Source organism: Melospiza melodia, chromosome 3 (genome assembly GCF_035770615.1).
Source record: "Melospiza melodia melodia isolate bMelMel2 chromosome 3, bMelMel2.pri, whole genome shotgun sequence".
NCBI lineage: Eukaryota > Metazoa > Chordata > Aves > Passeriformes > Passerellidae > Melospiza > Melospiza melodia.
The window spans coordinates 49,911,483-49,919,802 of record NC_086196.1 but is presented as its reverse complement, the minus strand read 5'-3'; the positions used below and the strand labels follow the sequence as shown (position 1 = coordinate 49,919,802).

At 44.0% G+C, this 8,320-nt stretch overlaps 1 long non-coding RNA gene across 1 annotated transcript; it reads left to right on the top strand.

Moving 5' to 3' along the window:
- Nucleotides 1-1,563: 1,563 nt before the first annotated feature.
- On the top strand, nucleotides 1,564-4,084 carry LOC134416741 (uncharacterized). Its single transcript, XR_010027360.1, has 3 exons — nucleotides 1,564-1,623; nucleotides 2,370-2,569; nucleotides 3,310-4,084. It is a non-coding gene; the product is annotated as an uncharacterized LOC134416741 (long non-coding RNA).
- The last annotated feature ends 4,236 nt before the right edge of the window (nucleotides 4,085-8,320 follow it).

Genomic DNA, 8,320 nt, shown 5'->3' with positions numbered 1-8,320 from the left:
ACACATGTTACTAGTTTTAGGATCTGTGGAGCCTGAGCCAGATGCTGCCCTGAGCTACGCCCCAGTGAAGTGCATCATGTACCTCATGCAAGTGACAAATATTTATATATACCGTGTGTGCTCATAGGCACATTGGCTACAGTGGTTCTGAGCATACAGTTAAAACTTTGGGTTGGTAAAGAATGTGTGTAGAGATGTACTTTTTCAATGGAGAGTCCAGCTATCTAAATAAATAACACAGCTACAGACAGACCATCAAGTTGTGAGAGTTAGTTTTGTTGTTTCTCACATATGGCTTATTCAACAGCTTTTATGTATGTGTTACTGTGAAAAATGCTTAGAATTTATTTTGCCAAGGAAAAAGGTTATAACTTGTCTTTGTTGAAAAAAAAAAAAAGAAACGAAAAAGTTGGGGCTGCCTCAATTTTGCAATCGACAGGGACACCTACAGGAAGACAAAATTAACACGTTGGCATATTGGGTGTTTTCGGCTTTATTTGTTCACAGCTTGAGCCTATTACCTAATAGAGACACAAGAAAATGGCCCATCTGTTTGCAGTGGGCAAATGTGTGAGTAGCACTCTCAGGGCTGCGTGGGAGAAGGGCTGCTTTTCAAGGACGTATTTACTTTACTCTCTGTTTTCTCAACGGTGTATATAACTCAATACTAAAAGGCTAATTTGTTTAAGAAAACCAAACCTGACTTCTTCAGTTAATTGCTTGCAGAAAAGGCGTAGGTATTGCTTGGATTCTGTGTGCTTTGCCGAGTGCGCTGGAGTGGCCTCCGCTCCATGGCCTAAAAGCCACCTCGATGGCAGCAGAGCACTCATTGCTCCTGTCCTGCCTGCTCTGCAGCTCTTGGAAAATACTGGGGATGTGTAAGGAGTGGGGGAGAGATGGAAGTCTGTCTATCAAGGAATGGGGATGAGGCAGCTGGTGGGGAGAGTCTGCTCGGGGGCACGTGGGATTTGGGATATGATTAATGCTTTGGCAAAATGTTAACGAGAACAGGATCTGGCAACTGAGAGGAAATGCCTCTGTGTTCTCTTGCAACCAGCCTCGAGCCGGAATAGGAGCCTGTGCTTGTGCCAAAGTGCATCCAAGCATTTGCATGTACATGAGTGGAAACAGCCTGTAAGAGAAAACATGGAATTTGGAGACCCGCATCCTGCTGGACCCGTTCCTCCAGTGGGAGCTGGGTCTGCTTTGTAGCTCCTTTTATCAAAGAGAGAGAGTCTTGGTAAACAGCAATGCTCTCTCCAAACAATGTCAGCAGTCACTGCATCTTACCCCCAACATCCTCACCACTCAAAACTTAAAAATAATTTTTAAAACTCCCCCAGTCAAAACCACCAATGCCAGAGGTAGCCTTTACTTCTCTTCAGCCTGCAGGGGCAGAACTGCTTGAAGGTATTAGCTATGCTAAGCTACTTAAATAGCTATTAAACACATAAAACTCTTAAATGCACGCAAATCCTGTGTAGCAAATGGCAAACAATAAGGAAAAGCTGATCAACCATTATACAGCAATTTAATCTATGCAATTTGCATAATTTTCCCCAACAGAAGGAGGCTATGGCAGAGTTGCTTTCTGAAGAAAGGCAGAAATGCTGTACCAAACAGGTAAACAATCAGGAATGAGGATTTTGCAAGTCCTTGGCAAATTCTTGGCATATGGACAAAGGGAGTGTGATATAATTGCAAAGGATATGATGCAGATGAACTGGAGAACACAAAAGACAAGTTGAGAGCATGAAAAAGAGTCATTTTGCAATCAAATTGGGAATTTAGAACAAAGGTTGAATATGTACCTTTAGCTCAGTCACTCTGTATCATTGCTGTAGACTTAGGTGTAGGCATCCTGTACCTGAGCCACAGAACTCACAACTCCCACAGACAAACTGCAGCTACCTGTGGCACTTGTGCCTGTGCAGCACCTTCGTGTTTGGAGACGTCAAAGCCTGGTGACTTCCAAACAGTCTGCTTTACTGATGCTTTGCCACAAGGCAAAGGAGCCACCAGGACCAGGGGCCACCTGACAATATAGCCCACGTCTCCTCTGGGGCTCCTACAGAAACTGTTTTCTGTGGTTTGCAGTCCACAAGGTGGGTTTTGTATTTCTGGTAATATGCCTAGCACGTTGTGGAGTCCATAACACCAATCTAAAGTCACATATTTAGCATGCAGATATTTCAGTGACAGGAGCTGTGCAGCTTACTTGTAAGTAAATAAATTGAGGCTGCATGTCACTGCAGAGCCACCTGCTTAGGGGTAGTCCCTGCACCCCATGAATTTACACCAGGAGCTCATTAACAACTTAGTGTTGGGCTGCAAACAACTTTTTTTTTTTTTTTTTTTTTTTTTTTCAGGAATATCCACTATTATATTCCCAGCAATCTGGTGGTCATCAGTGCCTTGCTGATAAACTGGAAATCCTCACCTTCTTCTATCCTCACCTCTCAAATGACCCATGAAAGAGTCTTGGAGATCAAAGAAATCCTCTTCCAACCTTATCCTTCGGACAGAAAAACTGATGGGATTTAGCACCCATGTGGGAATATGAGCATTGGTAACTGGGGAGTGGCAGGGGTGGAAAATGATTGGGGGAGGTGGTGATGGAAGAGGCCAGAAGATGAATTACCTGGGGAGGAGGTGCATACTGAATTGTGGTCTCCATAGCAAGTGTGAGAGGACAGGAGAGAAATTACTTCCTCTGCCCCAAATAAAGATCAAGGGGTATTTGCATTCCAAGGAGTTGGGTTGTGCTGGTACCTCTTTGTCCCCCTTCTTTTAACTGGAAATCCTCACTAATTCATTGCTCTGCAAGTTCTGCTTCTGCACATCATATAACTGAAGGGCTTGCTTGTTCCTCCAGTGCTGACTGCATGTGCTCCTTGCCCTTGCATTTTGCTCTCCAAAGCCAAATGAAAAGTATAAAGGAATTAGGTGAGAAAATTAGGGGATTCTGTGAAATTCTAAAGTGATCCTTCAATTCCAGCGTGTTAAAATATAGACCTATGTGCTACAGATGACCAAACAAAATGTCCAGTAAGAGTTATCCATTGTTATTCCTATTTTTTTCCCCAGCAAGGGTAGGTTTTATCTTGAATTCACTTAGTAAACTCAGCAACTTGTGTTCTTTTCACAGCACCTTAGGCAGGCTAAAGTGGAACTGATGAATAATCAGTGATGCAACAGCTGTTATCCAGAGATAACAGAGGACTTCAGGCTGCAGATGTGCATGGGGTCAAGGGAGACAATGTTGTGCATGAAAAAGTCATACAATGGAGTTCTGTGTATTTTCCTCAGATTTCAAGAACAAAGAAGCAACGACCTTTTGTCTGCTGCTGTCATTCCCTGCTTCACCATTAAGGTAGTTTTCTTTTCTTTTTTTCCCCCCTTAATGGGAGGTATTTTGAAATAAACCCCTGTCAATCATGCCCTGAAAAAGATGAGCCCATCCCCGAGCAGAAGCCTTTTAAAAAGTTTAAAAATAGTGAATGTCAAAACATGTGGCAGTAAGGTTAACACAGGACTTTGAATACATATGATATGAATTTATTTATTTATTTCAAAGACAGGTTCTTTTTTAGTCACTAAGAATGTCAAGCTTTAAAGGAGAAATGAAAAATCAAACAAGACTTGTGTTCAGTGAAGACCTTTCCAGCCTCTAACAGCGGTCAGTGTAAGAACAGGGCTAGCAAAGGGAGCCAATTCTTCCTATGCATCCTCCTGGTACCTGGCATTCTGTGATTTAAGAATTTCTGAGTTCATGTTGCATCCATATCTTTGTGTTGAATTGCACTTATAGACCACCTTTATCTAGCTTTGTTTCTTTATGTTATAATTGATACTATACAGGGAGAGAAAACATTCTCTGTTTGTTTTGACCTTGTTTCAGGTGAAATCCATTCATATTTTTACTGTGAGAAGCGATGAAAAGCTTTTCCCTTGTTGCCTATGTCTGTCCCAGCCTTACACAGCGCTGCTGTTGCTTGGTCAGAGGCTGTGTGCTCAGTGTCCCCTTTCTCAAAACCCCCTCAGCTTTTAAGCATCTTTGTGCAGTACGTGCCCAGCTCCTGTGCCGGGCTGTGCCCTCGTCCCATGGAACGTGCCGGGCTTGCCCGAGCCACGAGCAGTCCCTGGCACAGCCCGCACCTCTGCCGTGCCAGGTGGAAGCACGCAAGGACAAATCTCTGTAATCCACGGGCACAGCGCGCCAGGAAAGCCAGCGCACGTCGCCCGAGGCTGGGCGCGAACCTCTGCCTCCCTCTTGTCGGGAAGCAGCTGTGGGTTCAGGGGCCCCGGGGCAGGGCCTGTGCCAGCTGTGTGAGTTCAGGGGCCCCGGAGCTGAGCCCGTGCCAGCTGTGTGCCAGCTGTGTGCCAGCTGCGTGCCCGGAGCCGCCTGCGAGCACCCAGCCCAACCTCTCCCTGAGCTGGCCCCGGGCTGTGCCACGCGCCTGGCCGCCTGCCCCACAGCCCCACCGCCCTGCCGAGCTGCAATTATTTATGTCTCACCTGAGAGCCTTGATGAAGTGATTACATTCTAACTGATGGGATTTTTTGTTGTTGTTTTTTTTTTGTTTGTTTGTTTGTTTGTTTTAAGGAAGGTGAATGCCCACTGATCATCTCCCCAGCTAGGCAGGGGTGCACTCACCCTCTGTGGAGCATCCAGCATATTGAAGAGCCAGAGTTGTGCTGGGCTTAGTTGAGAATTGTGATTGAGAGCACACAGCAGCCCAGTTTCTTTTTTATGGTTCCCATCCCAGTTTCTTTTTTATGGTTCCCATCCCCAACAGAGAACAATGGCTTCTGTTGCTCTTACAATCCATGAGAAGCTGGTGCTTGACAGTACACTCCCAACACTTCAGTTCTGTTTTTCTGTTTGGGTTTTATTTTACTGTCGTTAAGATTTGAGCTCTTTTTTGTTGTTGTTTTGGTTTTTTAAATTGCTTTCTCCCCTCCTCCACACTTCATTCTTTTGGTATAGGACTGCCACTCACCAGCTGTTCACAATTCCTTCACCCCTTCTGTTTTTCAGTACCACGCTACCACGACAGAGACTCAAAGGACATGTTATTCCTTGCAGGAGGCTTTCCACACCCACTGAATACATTTAATGAAAAACTTTTCTCTCTCTTTCCTACCTTGGAGAAAAGTTAATTATCTGTACTTCAGAATTCATATTGACTAATCTATCATCCTCAAACTGCCTAAGTTTGATTTCTTGAATAGTTTCAGATCCTAGAATGACTTATTTTTCTCTCTTCTTGAAAGAACAAGCTTATCCACAAAATGATTACACAGTAAGTACTTTTCAACAAAATTTTGCTTATCACCTCATAAATCTGATATCTAATTCCCTGCTATTTCCATTTTGCTTTGTGTAATAGGATTTTTCTTCTAGGCTGAAACTTGCCCAAAAATCAGCACATTCACACGTATCAGCAACTGGTACCCAAAAGAGGAAAACTGGGATGACATTGTGAAGCAATCAGTTACAGCAGAGCTGTCTGCTGAAGGAAGAAGAGCTATCACTGGGCAATGTGCAGAGCATGGTAACTCCCACTGTTGCTAATGGAAGAAGAGGCTGCTGAACCCCTCTCAGGAATGTAATTTCAATTTCTGTTTGAATTATTTGTTCACTTGTTAAAGAATTCATCTCTTAGGGCAGTGACTCTCAAAGACAATAATAGTGGCTGCGTGCAGCCACCAAGGAATTCATTGCAGCCACAAGCCAAAAACTTGTTCTGGTTGTTCTGTTGTTTTGATTTTAGCTGTCAAAACTGTGGCCACCGTCAATTTATTGTGATCACATGTCACAGCTGCTTGTCTGAGAGTTGCTGGTTAGTCCCCTCTCTCTTTTAGGCTCTTGGAGAAGGAGTGCCCAAGGTGGAGTTTATTGGACCACACCAACCCATCTGCAAAGCCCTTCTAACACACATCATGTGTGTTCTATCCCACACTGGCACTGTGTCTCTCATGCTTGGAGAAGGAGCATAGACAGACTGCAGGGTGTTCTGTGGCTCCAGAGGCAGTGGGACCCACCACACTGACAGTTCATGTTTGTCTCAGAGCAGGGTCTCTGTCAGTATCCACTCACAAGTGACCAGTGCCGCCTTCTGTCTAGGTTCCCAGTCCCTGGTTTGTATGTTGCAGGTACCTCCTTTGCCTGTGGAGCAACCTCACAGGCATCAAAACAACCCCAAAGCCTGTTTGTCTAAGGAAACAGCCATGCCAGACTGGGTGTAAAAAAAGACCTTAATCCAAGGGTCTCTCACAGCAAGACCAACTCAGGCCTAATCCCTGTCAAAAAAAGATCCTACTGATGAGATAGCTTCTCTTTCACTGCTAATGAACAATGACTAAATTAAACACATCATACAAACATATTTTCCAAACACAAATTTGAAGAATTTCACAAAAAAGATGCGCATTATTTTTATTAGTTTTACTACTTTCTTGTTTTTTCCTTTGGTCCTTGGAGAAGCCAGTGCACAAGGAGAATCAGGAGTGTGTTTCTGTGATGGAAGCTGAAGGACAACATCTGCCCTGTTTTATTGCACTGTTCCCTTACCATAACTGTTCTTCACATTAAACAGTTTTCTCTCCTTTAAATGTTCAGTTTTGTTTTAATTTTTTGTTGTTTACCAGCATAACATCAAACCCTCTGTTTTAACAGCCTCTATCTAAAGCCCAGCTCTATAGAAGCATTTGCTTGTATGGCTGAAAAAGAACTTGCGTATGGTTCAAGACCTGCAAAAAATAACCCAAAAGAGCAAAAGAAACTCAAGAACTTTGGCTTTAAAGAAAAGCATCAACAATAGATAAATATTAGTAATGTTCTAACAGTGAGATAAGAAGCTATTGATTTGCTACTGTATGAGAACTGCTTGCAAAAGGAAAACAGGGGACCTCTGAAATTCCTGAGACATAACCAAGCAGTCAGTTGGAAACATTTCTTACAAAAACTGCAGCCCAGGTGAAGTGAGGCATCCAGGAAGGGCTGCAGCTGAGTTGAGTAAATGCTGATGAAGGAAAGTCAACAACAACCTGGGTAGGCCAGAAACAGCAGTAAGAAATAGACTCTGCTTCTGGGTTTGGGGTTCTTCACAGGGGGAGGCTGGATGAGACTCCCTCTAGAAGAGGTGAGGGGTCAGGACCAGTGAAGCTCGGATAAGGAAATGCCAAGGGCTGGTGTCTGAATTATTGTGTTCTAGGAGGAGAGTTTGATCTTTCTGGCCTTGTGAACTCTTTCAGTGTTTGGGCAGATAGTCCAGGTGCATGTGCATGATCTGTGTAGGACATGAGCAGGGGGCTGGATGTGCTCTGCCTGCACACACCTGCAGTGCAGCATGCAGGGTGTGTCTGTTGCTGCTTGAACCTCAGTTTGTCCTCTCCAGGAGCGCTGGGGAGTCTCCAGGGAAGATGGGGTGAAGGTACCCAAGGTCTGCAGCATCTGCAGCGGCCAGTAGAGATTACAGTCTTGCCTGTGGGTTATGAAATGCTCACAGCACACCTGAACAAGGTTTCTGAGAAAGAGAGGTGCTGCACTTGTGGCAGATCTCCTTGTTTTCTGGTGATGAAGGAGCATGATGCCAGCACCAGGCTGCTGTGCCTGTCCCCTGCTGCTGACAGAGCACCTATTCTGATGCCTCTGGTTCCTCTCAGGTAGGTGGTACATGTCTGCAAAATTCACAAGTGGCTTAAGTCGCTAAAAGTCTCACTTGCTCCTCCTTGATGTGTAGAGGCTGAGTTCAAGAGATCCAAGAAGTTACCTGTCGTCAGATGGGGCTTTGTGCCCAGGCCCTCCTCAGGGACAAGGAAGGCAGCCCTTCCTTCTCCTTTACTCTCACAAGCATAACAAAAAACAGGGTTTACTCTTTTTTAAGGGTCATGTCTGTTAAGACAGCCAGCCCAGTTGTGTCTGGCACTGTAAATAAGGCTAAGGAAATTTAGAACCTTCTAAGATGAGGCAGCAGCTAAGCCTATGTTTTATATTGGTGGGTTTTTTGGTTGTTTTCTTTTTGGGGGTTTTTTTGGTTTGTTTTTTTGTTTTTGTTTTTTTTCCCAAATAATTACTTTATTGTTGTTTTTTTTTCTTGTTTTTTTTTGTTTGTTTGTTTTTTGTTTTTAATAAAGGAGCCAGTTTTCTCTAAGTCAAAATCCCTTTCAGTTCACATCCTTCCCCCACCCCAAACAGAATGTAATAAAATGAAGCTGGGTCAAAATACCTTTGTGATGCTTCCTAAAATACCATTAAGAACCCATGTCTTCTATGGCAAGTCACTTTTAAGGCTGAGATGTATATCAGTTTTGT